The sequence below is a fragment of the Arachis hypogaea genome, chromosome 10, assembly GCF_003086295.3.
Source record: "Arachis hypogaea cultivar Tifrunner chromosome 10, arahy.Tifrunner.gnm2.J5K5, whole genome shotgun sequence".
NCBI classification, from domain to species: Eukaryota; Viridiplantae; Streptophyta; class Magnoliopsida; order Fabales; family Fabaceae; genus Arachis; species Arachis hypogaea.
The window spans coordinates 68,463,109-68,484,977 of record NC_092045.1 but is presented as its reverse complement, the minus strand read 5'-3'; the positions used below and the strand labels follow the sequence as shown (position 1 = coordinate 68,484,977).

At 38.6% G+C, this 21,869-nt stretch overlaps 1 non-coding gene across 1 annotated transcript; it reads left to right on the top strand.

The window, feature by feature from the left end:
- The first annotated feature begins 544 nt into the window (after positions 1-544).
- On the top strand, positions 545-651 carry LOC112719107 (small nucleolar RNA R71). The gene has a single exon (XR_003161423.1). It is a non-coding gene; the product is annotated as a small nucleolar RNA R71 (small nucleolar RNA).
- Positions 652-21,869: the final 21,218 nt, after the last annotated feature.

The window sequence follows — 21,869 nt, the reverse complement described above, 5'->3', positions numbered from 1 at the left end:
TTGTATGGGTGTTAATATGATCTTGAGTTGGATTGTTAGTAAGTGGAATTGTTGAATTGGTTGGAGTTGTGGGGTCTGTGATTTTGGTTCTAGTTTGGTTGGTTTCCCCACCCAAAGTTTGGGTGGTTCTTCCAACCTGGATTGTATGTCTTGGAGTATGGATCATGCTCTTGTCTTGAAGAATTTTCAATGTAATTAGCTTATTTTCAGTCAACTCCTTCATCTGTATTTGACTCTGAATGTGGTGGTGGTTGAGTGTGGATAGCTGTAGCCTGATTCTTCTCTATTTGCTTGGTCAAATCAGCTAGTTGCTTAGTGATCATTTTATTTTGGGCCAGGATTGCATCCATGTTGTTCAACTCCATGACTCCTCTGTTGTTGCTCCTCTCAGAGGCATAGAAATACTCATTGTCAGTCACTATTTCTATGACATCAATGGCTTCTTCAATAGTTTTCTTCTTGTTGAGGGAACCTCCAAATGAGTGCTCCACAACTTTCTTTGATTCAGCCCTTTATAAAAGATGTGCAGTTGCACCCACTCATTAAACGTATCAGGGGGCATTTCCTTGTCAAATCTTTGAATCTTTCCCATGCTTCACACAAGGTTTCACCATCCTGCTGCCTAAATGTTTGAACCTCTGCTCTCAGCCTATTGACTCTTTTTGGGGGATAGAACCTTGCCAAGAATTTATTCACTATATCCTCCCAAGTTGTGAGGCTTTCCTTTGAAAATGATTCTAGCCACTTGGATGCTTTATCCCTTAGAGAGAATGGGAATAGAAGCAATCTGTAGGCATCAGGATGAACTCCATTTGATTTCACTGTATCACAGATCCTTAGGAATATAGTGAGATGCTGATTTGGGTCTTCTTGGACACTTCCTCCGAAAGAACAATTGTTTTGGACGAGAATGATGAGTTAAGACTTCAATTCAAAGTTATTGGCATGGATAGTTAGCTTTTGAATGCTGCTCCCATAATTCCCAGGATTGGGATTAATGTAGGAACCCAACACTCTCCTCTCTTGTCCAGCAGGGTTAGCTGCATTGACGAACGGATTTCTGCTAGTAAAGAATTTCATCAGAATAATCACGTTGTAAGTATAGTTTCTAAACCAACAGAGAATCCTTTCGTACAAAAGTTTGGTTCTCACAAGTAACAAAACCCAATAAAATTTATAACCGAAGTATTCAAACCTCGGGTCGTCTTCTCAAGGAATTGCAGAGAAGTATGATTTATTATTGGTTATGAAAAACAATATTTTTGGGTTTTTGAAAGGTTGAATAGGGAAAATAAATTGCAGGAAAAATAAATTAATAACTAGAAAAACTCCTGACAAGATATGAAAATTGGACGTCCTATCCTAGTTATCCTTATCAATTATGATGAGAATTGGATTTTGCTTCCACCTTATTAACCTCTAACTATAAAGGTAAGTTAAGTGGATGAATTAATTTGATTCCTCAGATCCTAGTCAATTCCTAAGAAAAGACTAGAGTTATTGGAATTCAAATTAATTAGCAAAGATAACAATTATCAATCACAATGAGCTTGATAACTCAAGTGTCTCCAATTAATCAATTCATCAATTAAAGCCAAGAATATAAAAAGCTAAGTAAAAATCATAAATCTGAAATACCTCAAATTATATTTAAACATAAATTCAAATCTAACATGAAAGGGTTCATAAGCCAATTTGGAAACATGAGTCAAATACAAGTAAAAGCATTAGAGTATCTAAAAGTAGAAGAAAAACATAAATTAAAGTAACATTGAATCTGGAATGAAGAAGAATAATCCTAAAACTAATAGAAATCCTAAATCCTAAATCCTAAAAGAGATGAGAGAGCCTCTCTCTCTAAAAACTACATCTAAAACCTAAAATTGTAAATCTGAATGTTGTGTTTATGAATGAATGCATTTTCTCATTTTATAGCCTCTAATCTGTGTTTTTTGAACCGAAAATTGGGCCAGAAACAGCCCAGAAATCGCTGGGAACGAATTCTGCCACGCTTATTTTCGCAGATGTGACGCGTGCGCGTGATGCACGCGTCCGCGTCGTCTATCCTCAAAGAAACTATAGCAAATTATATATTATTTCGAAGCCCCGGACGTTAGCTTTCCAACACAACTGGAACCGTCTCATTTAGATCTTTGTAGCTCAAGTTATGACCGTTTGAGTGCGAAGAGGTCAGGTTGGACAGCTTTAGCAGTTCCTTCAGTTTCTTGTATTCCTTCCACTTTTGCATGCTTCCTTTCCATCCTCTAAGCCATTCCTGCCCTGTAATCTCTGAAAACACTTAACACACATATTACGGCATTGAATGGTAATAAAAGATGATTAAAATACACAAATTAAAGACTCTAGGAAGCAAGTTTTCAATCATAGAACAAATTTTGGGAAGAAATTGTAAAACCATGCAAATAGAATGAATAAGTGTGCAAAGGATTGATAAAAACCACTCAAATTAGCACAAGATAAACCATAAAATAGTGATTTATCAATCTCCCCACACTTAAATATTAGCATGTCCTCATGCTAAGCTCAAGAGAAGTTATAAAGAATGAATGGGAAAAGTAAGACTCATGAGATGCAACATATGAATGCAACTATATGCTATGATGATTATATCTACTTGGTTAAAAGTAAACAAGTTCTTCGAGACAAACACAAATCAAATTCCACTAATTCAAATCATACAATAAGAAGCAATTAAACTTGTAAGAAGATAGCTCATGAAAGCAGGGAACATAGAATCAAGTATTAAACCCTCACTGGTAGTGTATATCACTCTAATATCTCAAGTGTATAGGGTAATTCACTCTAGTTTCCCCTAGTCATTTTGATTATTGGATTTTTGATGGTATAGAATTTCACAAATGAATTCTCGTTGCAAGTATAGTTTCTAAATCAATAATTAATCCTTTCATACAAAAAGTTGTTTGTCACTAGTACAAACCCCTAAAATTTATAAACCGAAGTATTGAACCTCGGGTCGTTCTCCCTAGGAATTGCAATAAAGTGTCTTGTTATTGATTATGATTTATTTTGGGGTTTTTGAGATTTTAGACAAGAAATATAAATGGCAAAGAAAATAAACTAACAACTAACAAAGCTCTTGGCAAGATATGAGAACTAGAAATCCCATCCTAGTTATCCTCCTCAATTGTGACCATAAATTATTCATTACTACCACTTAGTTAACCTCTAACCATGGAGGAAAGTCAAGTGGATGAATCAATTTGATTCCTCCAGTCCTAATCAACTCCTAAAGGAAAGACTAGCTTTAGAGGCATTCAAATCAATTAGCAACTTCTAATTATCAATTAACAGAGGAATTAGATAACTCAAGAGTTACTAATTACTCTACCTATGCCAAGAGGAACAAAATCTATACTAAAATCCAACCAAGCATTTTGTCAAACACTTAGAAGGCATGAAAGAAAAGCATAGTAAAAAGTGCAAGGAAAGTAAATCTACACTACTGATGAGCGGATAATTTATACGCTTTTTGGCATTGTTTTTATATAGTTTTTAGTAAGTTTAAGCTACTTTTAGGGATGTTTTCATTAGTTTTTATGTTAAATTCACATTTCTGGGCTTTACTATGAGTTTGTGTGTTTTTCTGTGATTTCAGGTAAATTCTGACTGAAATTGAGGGATTTGAGCAAAACTCTGAAGAAGGCTGACAAAAGGACTGCTGATGCTGTTGGAATCTGACCTCCCTGCACTCGAAATGGATTTTCTGGAGCTACAGAACTCCAATTGGCGCGCTCTCAACGGCGTTGGAAAGTAGACATCCAGGGCTTTCCAACAATATATAATAGTCCATACTTTATTCGAAGAATGACGACGTAACTTGGCGTTGAACGCCAAGTACACGCTGCTGTCTGAAGTTAAACGCCAGAAAAACGTCATGATCCGGAGTTGAACGCCCAAAACACGTCATAACCTGGAGTTTGACGCCAAGAAATGCCTTAGCTCGTGGAATGATCAAGCTCAGCCCAATCATACACCAAGTGGGCCCCGGAAGTGGATTTATGCATCAATTACTTACTCATGTAAACCCTAGTAGCTAGTCTAGTATATATAGGACATTTATCTATTGTATTAGACATCCTGGATTGTGAATTGAATCCTGTGATCACGTTAGAGGGGCTGGCCATTCGGCCATTCCTGAACTCTTTGCTTATGTATTTTCAACGGTGGAGTTTCTGCACACCATAGATTAAGGGTGTGGAGCTCTGCTGTACCTCAAGTATTAATGAAATTCTATCTTCTTTTATTCAAATCTTTCTTATTCTTATTCCAAGATATTCATTCGTACCCAAGAACATGATGAATGTGATGAGTCAAATTACCCTCATTATCATTCTCACTTATGAACGTGCGTGATTGACAACCATTTACGTTCTACATGCAACAGAGCTTGAATGTGTATCTCTTAGATTCCCCAACAGAATCTTCGTGGTATAAGCTAGATAGATGGCGGCATTTATGAGGATCCGGAAAGTCTCACCTTGTCTGTGGTATTCCGAGTAGGATCCTGGGAATCCGGAAAGTCCAACCTTGTCTGTGGTGTTCCGAGTAGGATTCCGGTAATGAATGATCGTGACGTGCTTCAAACTTTAACCTGCTGGGCGTTAGTGACAGACGCAAAAGAGGGATTCTATTCCAGTAGGAGCGGGAACCAACCGGTGATTAGCCGTACTGTGACAGAGTGCGTTAGCATAGTTTTCACTGCGAGGATGGGATGTAGCCATCAGCCATGGGTGATGCCTCCAGACTGGTTAGCTGTGCGAGTGACAGCCGCACAGGATATTTCCCCGTGAGGAATGAAAGTAGCCACAGTTGATGGTGAACCCCTATACAAAGCTTGCCATGGAAAGGAGTAAGAAGGACTGAGTAGAAGGAGTAGGAGAGCAGGCGTCCAAGAGCTCTACAGCATCTCCATCCGCTTATCTGAAATTCCCACCAATGAATCTGCATAAGTGTTCTATCCCTTTTATTATTTCTTCTTTTTATTATTATATTTTCGAAAACCATAAACTATTTTAATCTGCCTAACTGAGATTTGCAAGGTGACCATAGCTTGCTTCATACCAACAATCTCTGTGGATTCGACCCTTACTCACGTAAGGTTTATTACTTGGACGACCCAGTACACTTGCTGGTTAGTTGAACGGAGTTGTGTCCACTCGTGCCAATTTCTAAAATCCAATTACAAGAAAATAGGAAACACAATTTCGTCCACCAAGTTTTTGGTGCCGTTGCCGGGGATTGTTCGAGTATGAACAACTGACGGTTCATCTTGTTGCTCAGATTAGGTAATTTTCTTTTCAAAAATCTTTTTCAAAATTTTTCTTTTATTTTTCGTTTTTGTAAACTTTATTTTCGAAAAAAAAAATTAATAAAAATACAAAAAAATTAGAAAATCATAAAAATCAAAAATATTTTGTGTTTCTTGTTTGAGTCTTGTGTTAATTTTTAAGTTTGGTGTCAATTGCATGCTTTTAAAATTTTTCTTGTAATTTTCGAAAATCTCATGCATTCATAGCGTTCTTCATGATCTTCAAGTTGTTCTTGACAAGTTTTCTTGTTTGATCTTGATGATTTCTTGTTTTGTGTCTTTTGTTGTTTTTCATGTGCATTTTTGCATTCATATTTTCCATGCATTAAAAATTCCTAAGTTTGGTGTCTTGCATGTTTTCTTTGCATTAAAATTTTTTTCAAAATTATGTTCTTGATGTTCATCATGATTTTCAAAGTGTTCTTGGTGTTCATCTTGACATTCATAGCATTCTTGCATGCATCTTGTGTCTTGATCCAAAATTTTCATGTTTTGGGTCATTTTTGTGTTTTTCTTTAAAAATTCAAAAATCAAAAATATCTTTTCCTTATTTTCCTCCAAAATTTCGAAATTTTGGGTTGACTGGGTCAAAAATTTTTAAAATTAGTTGTTTCTTACAAGTCAAGTCAAAATTTCAATTTTAAAAATCTTATCTTTTCAAAATCTTTTTCAAAAATCATATCTTTTTCATTTTTTTATAATTTTCGAAAATTTCAAAATTATTTTTCAAAATATTTTCAAAATCTTTTTCTTATCTTTTTATCCAATTTTCGAAAATTAGCTAACAATTAATGTGATTGGTTCAAAAATTTGAAGTTTGTTACTTTCTTGATAAGAAAGGTTCAATCTTTAAGTTCTAGAATCTTATCTTGTAGTTTCTTGTTAGTTAAGTCAATTTTAAAAATTAAATCTTTTTCAAAATATCTTTTTCAAATATATCATTTTATCTTTTATTTTATCTTTTTCAAAAATTTTATCTTTTTCAAAATTTGATTTCAAAATATCTTATCTTTTTCTTATCTTCTTATCTTTTTCAAATTTGATTTCAAATCTTTTCAATCAACTAACTCACTCTTTGTTTGTTTCTTATCTTTTTCAAAACCACCTAACTACCTTTCCCTCTCTAATTTTCGAAAATTCTCCCTCTCTTTTTCAAAAATTTCTTTTTGTTTTAAATTTTAATTTTAATTATATTTTATCTCTAATTTTCGAAAATCACTAACTCTTTTTCAAAAATTATTTTCGAATTTTCTCTTCTTTTCTCTTCTTCTATTTAATTATTTAATTACTAACACTTCTCTTCACCTCTCTTCATTCATATCCTAACATCTCATCTCACATCTCTGCCATCCTCACAGTTGTGTTTCTTTTCCACTCTTCTTCTACCCCTTTCTTCTTCTACTAACATAAAGGAATCTCTATACTGTGACATAGAGTATTCCTCTTTCTTTTCTTGTTTTCTTCTCTTTCTTATGAGCAGGAACAAGGATAAAGGCACTCTTGTTGAAGCTGATCCAGAACCTGAAAGGACTCTGAAGAGAAAATTAAGAGAAGCTAAATTACAACAATCCAGAAACAACCTTTCAGAAATTTTCGAACAAGAGAAGGAGATGGCCGAAAATAATAATAATAATAATGCAAGGAGAATGCTTGGTGACTTCACAAAGCCAACATCCAAGTTTGATGGAAGAAGCATCTCCATTCCTGCCATTGGAGCCAATAACTTTGAGCTTAAGCCTCAACTAGTTGCTTTAATGCAACAAAACTGCAAGTTTTATGGACTTCCATCTGAAGATCCTTATCAGTTCTTAACTGAGTTCTTGCAAGTCTGTGATACTGTAAAGACGAATGGAGTTAATCCTGAAGTCTACAGACTCATGCTTTTCCCTTTTGCTGTAAGAGACAGAGCTAGAATATGGTTGGATTCACAACCTAAGGATTGCCTGGACTCCTGGGATAAGCTGGTCACTGCCTTCTTGGATAAATTCTTTCCTCCTCAAAAGCTGAGCAAGCTGAGAGTGGATGTTCAAACCTTCAAACAAAAAGATGGTGAATCCCTCTATGAAGCTTGGGAAAGATACAAGCAGCTGACCAAGAGATGTCCATCTGACATGTTTTCAGAATGGACCCTATTAGATATATTCTATTATGGTCTCTCTGAATTTTCGAAAATGTCACTGGACCACTCTGCAGGTGGATCTATCCACCTGAAGAAAACGCCTGAAGAGGCTCAAGAACTCATTGACATGGTTGCAAACAACCAGTTCATGTACACCTCTGAGAGGAATTCCGTGAATAATGGGGTCCCTCAGAAGAAAGGAGTTCTTGAAATTGATGCTCTGAATGCCATATTGGCTCAGAACAAAATGTTGACTCAACAGGTCAACATAATCTCTCAAAATCTGAATGGATTGCAACATGCATCCAACAGTACTAGAGAGGTAGCTTCTGAAGAAGCTTATGATCCTGAGAACCCTGCCATGGCAGAGGTTAATTATCTGGGTGAACCTTATGGAAACACTTATAACCCATCCTGGAGAAATCACCCAAATTTCTCCTGGAAGGATCAACAAAAGCCTCAACAAGGCTTTAATAATGGTGGACGCAATAGGCTGAATAATAATAAGCCATATCCATCATCTTCTCAGCAACAGACAGAGAATGCTGAACAAAATAATTCTAATTTAGCTAATATAGTCTCTGATCTGTCAAAGGCCACTTTCAGTTTCATGAATGAAACCAGATCCTCCATTAGAAATTTGGAGGCACAAGTAGGCCAGCTGAGTAAGAAAGTTATTGAAACTCCTCCCAGTACTCTCCCAAGCAATACAGAAGAGAATCCAAAGGGAGAGTGCAAAGCCATTGACTTAGTCAACATGGCCGAATGCACTAGGGAGGAGAAGGACGAAAATCCTAGTAAGGAAGACCTCCTGGGACGTTCTTCAAGCAAGAAGGAGCTTCCTATTAAGGATCCTGAGGAATCTGAGGCTCATACAGAGACCATAGAGATTCCACTAAATCTCCTTCTGCCATTCATGAGCTCTGACTATTATTCATCCTCTGAAGAGGATGAAGATGTGACTGGAGAGCAAGTTGCTCAATATCTAGGAGCTATCATGAAACTGAATGCCAAGCTGTTTGGTAATGAGACTTGGGAAAGTGAACCTCCCTTGCTCATTAGTGAATTAGAGACTTGGATTCAGGAAACTCTACCTCAAAAGAAACAAGATCCTGGCAAGTTCTTAATACCTTGCACCATTGGCACCATGAGCTTTGAAAAAGCTCTATGTGATCTTGGGTCAGGAATAAACCTTATGCCCCTCTCTGTAATGGAGAAGCTAGGGATCATTGAGGTACAACCTGCCTTGTTCTCATTACAATTGGCAGATAAATCCATAAGACAAGCTTATGGAATAGTAGAGGACATGCTAGTAAAAGTTGAAGACTTTTACATCCCTGCTGACTTCATAATCCTAGATACTAGGAAGGAAGATGATGAATGCATCATCCTAGGAAGACCTTTCCTAGCCACAGCAGAAGCTGTGATAGATGTCAACAGAGGAGAGTTAGTCCTTCAATTGAATGGAAAATACCTTGTGTTTCAAGCACATGGCAATCCCTCTGTGACAAAAGAGAGTAAGCATGAAGAGCTTCTCTCAGTTCAAGGTCAAGAAGAGCCCACACAGTCAGACTCTAAGTTTGGTGTTGTGAAGCCACAACCAAACTCTAAGTTTGGTGTTCAAACCCCATATCCAAACTCTAAGTTTGGTGTTGGGACTAGACAATATTGACTTGATTGCTCTGTGGCTCCATGAGAGCCAATGTCAAGCTACTGACATTAAAGAAGCGCTTGTTGGGAGGCAACCCAATTTTATTCATCTAATTTTATTTTATTTTGTTTCTTTGTTATTTTTGTGTTTAATTAGGTACATGATCATGAGGAGTCACGAAAAAAATCAAAAAAAATTTAAAAACAGAGTCAAAAACAGAAGAAAAAATTTTTCACCCTGGAGGACGCACGGGCTGGCGTTCAACGCCCAGAAGATGCATCTGGCCGGCGTTCAACGCCAGAACAGAGCATCTTTCTGGCGCTGAACGCCCAAAACAAGCTACATCCTGGCGTTTAACGCCAGGATGCGCACACAGAGGACAATCTGGCGCTGAACGCCAGAAACAAGCTTGAAACTGGCGTTCAACGCCAGAATCAAGCATCACATGGGCGTTTAACGCCCAGAACATGCACCAGTGGGCGTTTGAACGCCAGAATGGTGCATGAAGGCAATTTACACGCCTATAGGGTGAAGGAATGGTATTTCTTTTCACCTCAGGATCTGTGGACCCCACAGGATCCCCACCTACCTTTTCTTTTAATCCTATTCACACTCTCCTAATCCAAATCTCATTTTCAATGTCACCCTTCCCAAAAACCTTCACCAATCACATCAATTCTTCTTCCCAATTACCCCATGCACCATTCACATCAACCTCCTTTTCCCCATAAATCCCACCTACCTCCATTACATTCAAATTCAATTTCCCACCCTTTCCCACCCAAAATGGCCGAAACCTAACCCTCCCCCCCTCCCTATAAATACCTCTCCTTTCTTCTTCATTTTCACACAACACTACCCTTCTTCTCTCATATAGCCGAACCCACTTCTCTCCCTCTCTTCCAATTTCTCTTCTTCTTCTTCTTCTACTCTTCTTTTCTTTTTGCTCGAGGACGAGCAAATTTTAAGTTTGGTGTGGTAAAAAGCCTAGCTTTTTATTTTTCATTCACCATCAATGGCACCCAAGACCGGAGTTTCCTCAAGAAAAGGAAAACGGAAGGCAAAAGCTTCCACTTCCGAATCATGGGAAAAGGAGAGATTCATCTCCAAGAGCCACCAAGACCACTTCTATGATGTTGTGGCAAAGAAAAGGGTGATCCCTGAGGTCCCCTTCAAGCTCAAAAAGAATGAGTATCCGGAAATCCGACATGAGATCCAAAGAAGAGGGTGGGAAGTCATAACCAACCCCATGCAACAAGTCGGAATATTGATGGTTCAAGAGTTCTATGCTAATGCATGGATCACAAGGAACCATGATCAAAGTATGAACCCGAATCCAAAGAACTATATCACAATGGTTCAGGGGAAATACTTAGATTTCAGTCCGGAAAATGTGAGATTGGCGTTTCATCTACCCATGATGCAAGGTGATGAACGCCCCTACACAAGGAGGGTCAACTTCAACCAAAGGTTGGACCAAGTCCTAATGGACATTTGTGTGGAAGGCGCCCAATGGAGAGTAGACTCCAAAGGCAAACCGGTCCAACTAAGAAGACTGGACCTAAAGCCTGTAGCTAGAGGATGGTTGGAGTTCATCCAAAGATCCATCATCCCTACAAGCAACCGATCTGAAGTTACTGTGGATCGGGCCATCATGATTCATAGCATCATGATTGGAGAGGAAGTAGAGGTTCATGAAGTCATATCTAATGAACTCTACAAAATAGCTGACAAGCCTTCATACATGGCACGGCTAGCCTTCCCCCACCTCATATGCCATCTATGTTATTCAGCCGGAGTTATCATAGATGGAGATGTCTCCATTGAAGAAGACAAGCCCATCACCAAGAAAAGGATGGAGCAAACAAGGGAAGTTCCTCACGGCCCCCAAGGAGAACATGAGGAAGTTCATCAACAAATGCCTCATGGAATGCACTTTCCTCCCAACAACTATTGGGAGCAACTCAGTACCTCCTTAGAAGACTTGAGCCAAAACGTGGAACAACTAAGGGTGGAACACCATGAACACGCCCTCACTCTCCAAGAAATAAGAGAAGATCAAAGAGCTATGAGGGAGGAGCAACAAAAGCAAGGAAGGGACATAGAAGAGTTGAAGAACATCATTGGTCCTTCAAGAAGAAGACGCCACTAAGAGGTGGATTCATTCCTTGTTCTTTATTTTCTTTCTGTTTTCGGTTTTTAAGTATTGTGTTTATCTATGTTTTTGTGTCTCTACTTCATGATCATTAGTGTGTAACCATGCCTTAAAGCTATGAATAAAATCCATTAGTCTTTCACCTCTCTTAAAAGAAAAAAATGTTTTAATTCAAAAGAACAAGAAGTACATAATTTTCGAAATTATTAGTGAATTTGATTTAATTATATTGATGTGGTGGCAATAATTTTTGTTTTCTGAATGAATGAATGAACAGTGCATATTTTTGATCTTGTTGTTTATGAGTGTTAAAATTGTTGGTTCTTGAAAGAATGATGAACAAAGAGAAATGTTATTGATGATCTGAAAAAACATCATGAATTTGATTCTTGAAGCAAGAAAAAGCAGTGAAAAAAAAAAAAGTGGCGAAAATTTTAGCAAAGATCCAAGGCTTTGAGCATTAATGGATAGGAGGGCCCAAGGAAATAAAATCCAGGCCTAAGCGGCTAAATCAAGCTGTCCCTAACCATGTGCTTGTGTCATGAAGGTCCAAGTGAAAAGCTTGAGACTGAATGGTTAAAGTCGTGATCCAAAGCTAAAGAGTGTGCTTAAGAGCTCTGGACACCACTAACTGGGGACTTTAGCAAAGCTGAGTCACAATCTGAAAAGGTTCACCCAGTTATGTGTCTGTGGCATTTGTGTATCCGGTGGTAATACTGGAAGACAAAGTGCTTAGGGCCACAGCCAAGACTCATAAAGTAGCTGTGTTCAAGAATCAACATGCCTAACTAGGAAAGTCAATAACACTATCTGAAATTCTAAGTTCCTAGAGAAGCCAATCACTCTAAACTTCAAAGGAAAAAGTGAGATGCCAAAACTGTTCAGAAGCAAAAAGCTACAAGCCCCACTCATCTAATTAAATTAATATTCATTGATATTTTGGACTTTATAGTATATTCTCTTCTTTTTATCCTATTTGATTTTCAGTTGCTTGGGGACAAGCAACAATTTAAGTTTGGTGTTGTGATGAGCGGATAATTTATACGCTTTTTGGCATTGTTTTTATATAGTTTTTAGTAAGTTTAAGCTACTTTTAGGGATGTTTTCATTAGTTTTTATGTTAAATTCACATTTCTGGGCTTTACTATGAGTTTGTGTGTTTTTCTGTGATTTCAGGTAAATTCTGACTGAAATTGAGGGATTTGAGCAAAACTCTGAAGAAGGCTGACAAAAGGACTGCTGATGCTGTTGGAATCTGACCTCCCTGCACTCGAAATGGATTTTCTGGAGCTACAGAACTCCAATTGGCGCGCTCTCAACGGCGTTGGAAAGTAGACATCCAGGGCTTTCCAGCAATATATAATAGTCCATATTTTATTCGAAGAATGACGACGTAACTTGGCGTTGAACGCCAAGTACACGCTGCTGTCTGAAGTTAAACGCCAGAAAAACGTCATGATCCGGAGTTGAACGCCCAAAACACGTCATAACCTGGAGTTTGACGCCAAGAAATGCCTTAGCTCGTGGAATGATCAAGCTCAGCCCAATCATACACCAAGTGGGCCCCGGAAGTGGATTTATGCATCAATTACTTACTCATGTAAACCCTAGTAGCTAGTCTAGTATATATAGGACATTTATCTATTGTATTAGACATCCTGGATTGTGAATTGAATCCTGTGATCACGTTAGAGGGGCTGGCCATTCGGCCATTCCTGAACTCTTTGCTTATGTATTTTCAACGGTGGAGTTTCTGCACACCATAGATTAAGGGTGTGGAGCTCTGCTGTACCTCAAGTATTAATGAAATTCTATCTTCTTTTATTCAAATCTTTCTTATTCTTATTCCAAGATATTCATTCGTACCCAAGAACATGATGAATGTGATGAGTCAAATTACCCTCATTATCATTCTCACTTATGAACGTGCGTGATTGACAACCATTTACGTTCTACATGCAACAGAGCTTGAATGTGTATCTCTTAGATTCCCCAACAGAATCTTCGTGGTATAAGCTAGATAGATGGCGGCATTTATGAGGATCCGGAAAGTCTCACCTTGTCTGTGGTATTCCGAGTAGGATCCTGGGAATCCGGAAAGTCCAACCTTGTCTGTGGTGTTCCGAGTAGGATTCCGGTAATGAATGATCGTGACGTGCTTCAAACTTTAACCTGCTGGGCGTTAGTGACAGACGCAAAAGAGGGATTCTATTCCAGTAGGAGCGGGAACCAACCGGTGATTAGCCGTACTGTGACAGAGTGCGTTAGCATAGTTTTCACTGCGAGGATGGGATGTAGCCATCAGCCATGGGTGATGCCTCCAGACTGGTTAGCTGTGCGAGTGACAGCCGCACAGGATATTTCCCCGTGAGGAATGAAAGTAGCCACAGTTGATGGTGAACCCCTATACAAAGCTTGCCATGGAAAGGAGTAAGAAGGACTGAGTAGAAGGAGTAGGAGAGCAGGCGTCCAAGAGCTCTACAGCATCTCCATCCGCTTATCTGAAATTCCCACCAATGAATCTGCATAAGTGTTCTATCCCTTTTATTATTTCTTCTTTTTATTATTATATTTTCGAAAACCATAAACTATTTTAATCTGCCTAACTGAGATTTTCAAGGTGACCATAGCTTGCTTCATACCAACAATCTCTGTGGATTCGACCCTTACTCACGTAAGGTTTATTACTTGGACGACCCAGTACACTTGCTGGTTAGTTGAACAGAGTTGTGTCCACTCGTGCCAATTTCTAAAATCCAATTACAAGAAAATAGGAAACACAATTTCTTCAATGAGTTTCTCGAAAATTTTAATTTAAATTAGTGAAATGCTATAAAAAGTTTCTTGAAAAAGAAAATATTACTTCAACCAAGTAGTAAAATATGCACAAAAATCAAACAAACATGCAAATGCAACAACTAAATTCACATAGAAAATTGAATATTGGTGTTGAGAAGAAAACAACTAACCCACGGAAGTCGGTATCGACCTCCTCACACTTAAAGATTGCACCGTCTTTAGTGCATGCTAAGATGTGCAAGCGGACGGGGGTTGTGGTTCCTCAGCTGGTGCTCTTTTTGTTCCTTTCCTTGCCGGTGGTTTGGGAGTAGCTTTCTCTTTACCCTTCTTGGTGGCCATCCTGAAAGGGAAAAGGTAAGTATTTTACAACTTCAAGGGTTAGAGCAAGGAAGAGAGTAGGATACGTGATAATCAATGCACGGTAAAGAAGGATGTCATTAACACATGGTCATGACTACATGTGATCAGTTCATCAATGAAAACATAGCAAGTGCTTGTGATGACAATTAAATGCAAGATGTTTATTGGCATGCCGGCAAAGGCATGAGTAGCATAGATCAAGCATTCAATGTCCAAGTTAAATTACCAAATCTTTCAAACCAACAATCTGTTTTGTATTGATAATTATATTCAATTAATAAAATAATGAAAGGGTTTTATAAAAAACAGGCATTAGAGTAGGAGAATAGAGTAAGTATAAATGCATAATGCCATACAGATTTTTTCACAAACACTTAGTATGCATGGTAAATGTGTAATTGAAAGTATTAAATTTGAACATGCAAGTGACCCTAAAAATAATTAATAATTGTCAAAAAATTCCTAATTAATCCACAAGCAATTATATAGGAGAAAACAATTACCCAAATAAATTTCTAACACCAATAAAAAATAATGCAAAAAGAAAGAAAGAAAAAGAAAACATAGATAATGAAAGAAAAAAGAAAAGAAGAAGAAAACATAAATAAAAATAAAAATAATAATGGAAAGGTAAAAAGGGGAGGAAGAAAAGAAAAGAACCTTGATAATGGATGTGAAAAATAAGGGGGAAGAAAGTAAAAAGTAAGAAGGAATAAAGAAGAAAGAAGGGAGAAGAAATAAATAAGAAGTGAGAAGAAAAAGATTAGGATTAGGGAAGAAAAGATAAGATAACTTGGCTGATCTGGATAAGCTGTGCATCACATGTGACGCGAACGCATGGAGCACGCGATCGCGTGGTGGGTGATAAGTTTAGGTGACGCAAATGCGTGGGTCACGCACACGCGTGACCTGATTTGTTCTATTGGTGCGAGTGTAGCCTCGCGTACGCACAACTCTCTGTTCTAAACGCACATTGCCAAAAATTTGGATGACGCGTGCGCGTGGGTGACCTTACTTCTAAGTTGATGCGGACGCGTGAGATACGTGTTCACATGATGGGGTTTTGTGCTTCTACCACCATTCCAGCCCACTCCATCATAACTTGTTGCCATACACTCATTTACGTTAATTTCGCGGGGTCACGCGTGCACGTGGGTAACGCGCACGCGTGGAAGGCTAGATTTGCAAAGGACGCGGACGCGTTCACGTGGGCGTGTTTGTGCCTGAGGCAGGCTTCCAGCCACGCTCCCGCGTGAATTTCTGTTCAATTCCCTTTTATCGCTAATTCTCCTTTGACGCGGACGCGTCAACGACGCTGGCACGTTGCGTGCTTCCTCCCATTTTTTATGCAGAATGCAAATGCAAATGCAGGTGAATATGCAGAAATTATGAATGAATACTAAGAATTAATAGGATAAAGTAAAACTAAGAATAAAACAAAACAAAATAAAACTAAGACTGAAAAGGAATGAGTTTACCATGGTTGGTTGTCTCCCACCTAGCACTTTTAGTTAAAGTCCTTAAGTTGGACATTTGGTGAGCTCCCTGTCATAGTGGCTTATGCTTGAACTCATCCAGGAATCTCCACCAATGTTTGTAATTCCAATGGCCTCCGGGATCCCAAACTGGGCGCAAAGAGCCTTCAAGCAAGTTAAAGCAAGTGACAAGGCCCCAAGAGTGTTGATTGCTAGACTGAATTCCGGGGTCCCAAACCTTGCTTTTGCCTCTGTCTTCTTGTTGACCATCTTTGTTCCAACCGGATGGTATGCAATTGAAATTCTCACTGAGACATCCAAACAACTTCCTAGGCCCATTTAATTGAGATTTGTACCAACCTTTGCATGTAGACCTTGAGCTACCAACCATAATGAACCTAGGCTTATGTTGCCAACCACTAACCATCTCTCTTTTATTCTTAAAGCCATAAAGAGCTCTAAGTTAACCATCTGTCACAAGTAAAGCATATTCAAGTGAGCTAATTAAGCTTAGAGATGAGAGATTTACCCACTTGAATGAAGGAATGGATGGCTTTAGGGGAGAGGTCTCCAACAACTTTGGCAAGGTGATTTCCAACTCAATTCCCTTGAGTTCTTCCTTAACAACTTCCACCTTTTTGCAAGCTTCTTCAATATCAACCTCTTCCTATTGGTAGCGTTCTTCCAATTCAATCTCTTCTTCATTGTTCACCAAGGGCATGGGAGGTTGTGCTTTTTTTTCTTCCATCTCCATGTCAAGTCCAATGGGAGAGGATTCAAATGTAGATAAGAATTCATCAATGATTAAATCCATCTCTTGATCATCCCCTTCAAAGTCTTCAACCATGATATGCCTTGGAGGTTGTACACCCTCCTCAACATCAAATTCAAACTCCTTAGAAGGGGGCTTTGTGACTTGAGTTTCCCATGAAGGTTCCGCATCTCCTAAGTCTTCGACCACTTCTTCCTCTTCAACAATTACAGCTTCCTCCAATTGTTCCAATACAAAGTCATGCTGCTCACTGTCCATTGGAGTTTCTAGCTTCTCCTTCATGCTGTGTTCTTCAGTAGATTCTCCACATGAAGCCATGGGGGTTCTTTGAGTGTCCGAACATCAGGAAGCTAATCGATTTTTTGCATGCTTCAGTTGATGAAGAGTTGCATGAAGTCGATCCGTCGTTTCCTTGAGACGATCCTTTGATTCTTGTTGTGCTCGGTGATGAGCGGATAATTTGTATACTTTTTGGCATTGTTTTTAGTATGTTTTTGATATGATATAGTTAGTTTTTGGTATATTTTTATTAGTTTTTAGTTAAAATTCACTTTTCTGGACTTTACTATGAGTTTGTGTGTTTTTCTGTGATTTCAGGTATTTTCTGGCTGAAATTGAGGGACCTAAGCAAAAATCTGATTCTGAGACCAAAAAGGACTGCAAATGCTGTTGGATTCTGACCTCCCTGCACTCGAAGTGGATTTTCTGGATCTACAGAAGCCCAATTGGCGCGCTCTCAACGGCTTTGGAAAGTAGACATCCTGGGCTTTCCAGAAATATATGATAGTCCATACTTTGCCCAAGATTTGATGGCCCAAACCGGCGTTCAAAGTCACCTCAGGAAATCCCAGCGTTAAACGCTGGAACTGGCACCCAAATGGGAGTTAAACGCCCAAACTGGCACTAAAGCTGGCGTTTAACTCCAAGAAGAGTCTCTGCACGAAATTTGCTTCATTGCTCAGCCCAAGCACACACCAAGTGGGCCCGGAAGTGGATTTTTATGTCATTTACTCATTTCTGTACACCTTAGGTTACTAGTTTTCTATAAGTAGGACCTTTGACTATTGTATTAGAGGTCTTTGGATCTTTATATCTTTTGATCACTTTAGATCTTAGATCATTGGGGGGGCTGGCCATTCGGCCATGCCTAGACCTTATGCTTATGTATTTTCAACGGTGGAGTTTCTACACACCATAGATTAAGGTGTGGAGCTCTGCTGTACCTCGAGTATTAATGCAATTACTATTGTTCTTCCATTCAATTCCGCTTGTTCTTGTTCTAAGATATCACTTGTTCTTCAACTTGATGAATGTGATGATCCGTGACACTCATCATCATTCTCACCCATGAACAAAGTGACTGACAACCACTCTTGTTCTACAAGCATAAGAGGCTCTAGTGAATATCTCTTGGATTCTTTAACCGGAATCTTCGTGGTATAGGCAGGACCTGATGGCGGCATTCAAGAGAATCCGGAAGGTCTAAACCTTGTCTGTGGTATTCTGAGTAGGATTCAATGACTGAATGACTGTGACGTGCTTCAAACCTGTAACTTACTGGGCGTTAGTGACAGACGCAAAAGAATCACTGGATTCTATTCCAGTAGGGGAGGGAACCACACCGGTGATTGGCAGCACTGTGACAGAGTGTGTGCATTAGCTTTCACTGCGAGGATGGGAGGTAGCTGCTGACAACAGTGAAACCCTACACGAGCTTGCCATGGAAAGGAGTAAGAAGAATTGGATGAAGACTGTAGGAAAGCAGAGAGACGGAAGGGAAGGCATCTTCATGCGCTTATCTGAAGTTCCTACCAATGAATTACATAAGTATCACTATCTTTATCTTTTATGTTATTTTCGTTCATCACCATATACATTTGAGTTTGCCTGACTAAGATTTACAAGATGACCATAGCTTGCTTCAATACTAACAATCTCCGTGGGATCGACCCTTACTCGCGTAAGGTTTATTACTTGGACGACCCAGTGCACTTGCTGGTTAGTTGTGCGAAGTTGTGTAATGCCATGGTATTGAGCTACCAAGTTTTTGGGGTTCATGACCGGGGATTATGAGAGTTGTGAAAAAGTATAGTTCACAATTTCGCGCACCAAGTTTTTGGCGCCGTTGCCGGGGATTGTTCAAGTTTTGAGCAAGCTTTTGGTAACATCAGTGCCAAGATCCGGCAACAACATCAAGTTTTTGGTGTTATTGCCCGGGATTGTTTAGGCTGGACAACTGACGGTTCATCTTGTTGCTTAGATTAGGTATTTTTTTTTCAGAGCTCTTAAGAATGAATTCTAGTGTTTCAAGGTGATGTTCTTATCATCACCAAAGCTGATTGATCTTCATCAATTTAGCTCTTGAATGCAATGTCCTGCTGAAGCTTGGCCGGCCATGTCTAATTTCTTTAGACTAAAGCTTTAGACTAACATTGCATGATTCCTGGAATTCTCATTAAGAATTTTGATGCCTTTATTTTCTTTTTCTACATAGTTTTCGAAAAATCCAAAAAAATTTATAAAATCATAAAATCCAAAAATATTTCTTTTTTGAGTCTAGAGTCTCATCCTAAGTTTAGTGTCAATTGCATGTTTCTGTTCTTATTGCATTCATGCATGTGTCCTCATTGATCTTCAAGTTGTTCTTGATGATTTCCTTATTCTGATCTTTGAATTCTATTGACTTGAGTGTTTTGTGTGTCTCATATGCATTTTCGTTTTGTTAGTGTCAGTAGTATACAAACTGCTAAGTTTGGTGTCTTGCATGCATTGTCATTTGATTCTTGTTGCATTTTGGTTTGTCCTTATTATTAAAAATCCAAAAATATTTTTAATTTGTGTCTTTTCAAGTCAATAATACAGAGAATTGAAGATTCAGAACATACAGCAGAGGAATTGCACAGAAAAAGCTGGGCGTTCAAAACGCCCAGTGAAGAAGGACAGACTGGCGTTTAAACGCCAGCCAGGGTACCTGGTTGGGCGTTTAACGCCCAAAAGGGTAGCATTTTGGGCGTTAAACGCCAGAATGTATACCATTCTGGGCGTTTAACGCCAGGATGGCTAGGGGAGGAAGATTTTGTTTTCAAATCAGATTTTTTCTAAGTTTTCAAAATCTTTTCAAAATCAAATCTTTTTCAAATCAATTTTCAATCAAATCTTTTTCAAAATCAATTTCTTTCCTTTTTCAAAAATACTTATTAACAATTAATGATTTGATTGAACATTTTTTGCCTTTTCTGTTGAGGAAGGTTTTATGTTTGATTCATATCTTTTCTTGTTAGGCAAGTCATTAATTTTTAAAATCATATCTTTTCAAATTGTTTTCAAATCATATCTTTTAAAATTGTTTTCAAATCATATCTTCTCAATCACATCTTTTTAAAACCAATCATATCTTCTTAACCACATCGTTTTCAAAATAGTTTTCAATCAAATCTTTTTGATTTCTAATTTCAAAATCTTTTTCAAAAATCACTTGATTTCTTTTCCATTTCCATTTTCATTTTCGAAAATTAAGTGATGTTTTTCAAAAATGTTTTCAAATTTTCCACTTAATTTTCGAAAATTACTTCCCTCCTTCTCACATCCTTCAATTTATGGACTAACACTATCCCTTAAGGCAAAATTCGAACTCTATCTTCTTTGTTAAGTTCGAATTTTCCACTTCTGTCTTCTACTCTTCTTTTCCTCTGACACCTAAAGGAATCTCTATACTGTGACATAGAGGATTCCACATTTTCTTGTTCTCCTCTCTATCTTATGAGCAGGAGCAAAGACAAAGGCATTCTTGTTGAGGCTGATCCTGAACCTGAAAGGACCTTGAAGAGAAAGCTAAGAGAAGCCAAAGCACAACTCTCTTTAGAGCACTTGAACGAACTCTTCAAGGAAGAAGAACTCATGGCAGCCGAAAACAACAACAATGCCAACAATGCAAGGAAGGTGCTTGGTGACTTTACTGCACCTACTCCCGACTTCTATGGGAGAAGCATCTCTATCCCTGCCATTGGAGCAAACAACTTTGAGCTTAAGCCTCAATTGGTTTCTCTAATGCAACAGAATTGCAAGTTCCATGGACTTCCATTGGAAGATCCTCATCAGTTTTTAGCTGAGTTCTTGCAAATCTGTGACACAGTCAAGACTAATGGGGTTGACCCTGAGGTCTACAGACTTATGCTATTCCCTTTTGCTGTAAGAGACAGAGCTAGGACATGGTTGGACTCTCAACCTAAAGAAAGCCTGGACTCTTGGGAAAAGCTAGTCAATGCCTTCTTGGCAAAGTTCTTTCCACCTCAAAAATTGAGTAAGCTTAGAGTGGAAGTCCAAACCTTCAGACAGAAGGAAGGAGAATCCCTCTATGAAGCTTGGGAAAGATACAAACAATTGATCAGAAAGTGTCCCACTGACATACTTTCTGAATGGAGCATCATAGGTATTTTCTATGATGGTCTCTCTGAACTGTCCAAGATGTCCTTGGATAGCTCTTCTGGAGGATCTCTTCATCTGAAGAAGACGCCTACTGAAGCTCAAGAACTGATTGAAATGGTTGCAAATAACCAATTCATGTACACTTCTGAAAGAAATCCTGTGAACAATGGGACTAGTCAGAAGAAAGGAGTTCTTGAGATTGACACTCTGAATGCCATATTGGCTCAAAATAAAATATTGACTCAACAAGTCAATATGATTTCTCAAAGTCTGTCTGGGATGCAAAATGCACCAAGCAGTACTAAGGAAGCTTCATCTGAGGAAGAAGCTTATGATCCTGAGAACCCTTCAATAGAAGAGGTGAATTACATGGGAGAACCCTATGGAAACGCCTACAATCCTTCATGGAGGAATCATCCAAATCTTTCATGGAAGGATCAACAGAGACCCCAACAAGGTTTCAACAACAATAATGGTGGAAGAAACAGGTTTAGCAATAGCAAGCCTTTTCCATCATCTTCTCAGCAACAGACAGAGAGTTCTAAGCAGAATACCTCTGACTTAGCAACTATGGTCTCTGATCTGATCAAAACCACTCAAAGTTTCATGACTGAAACTAGGTCCTCCATCAGAAATCTGGAAGGACAAGTGGGTCAGCTGAGCAAGAAAATTACTGAACTCCCTCCAAGTACTCTTCCAAGCAATACAGAAGAAAATCCAAAAGGAGAGTGCAAAGCCATTAACATGGCCGAATTCTGGGAGG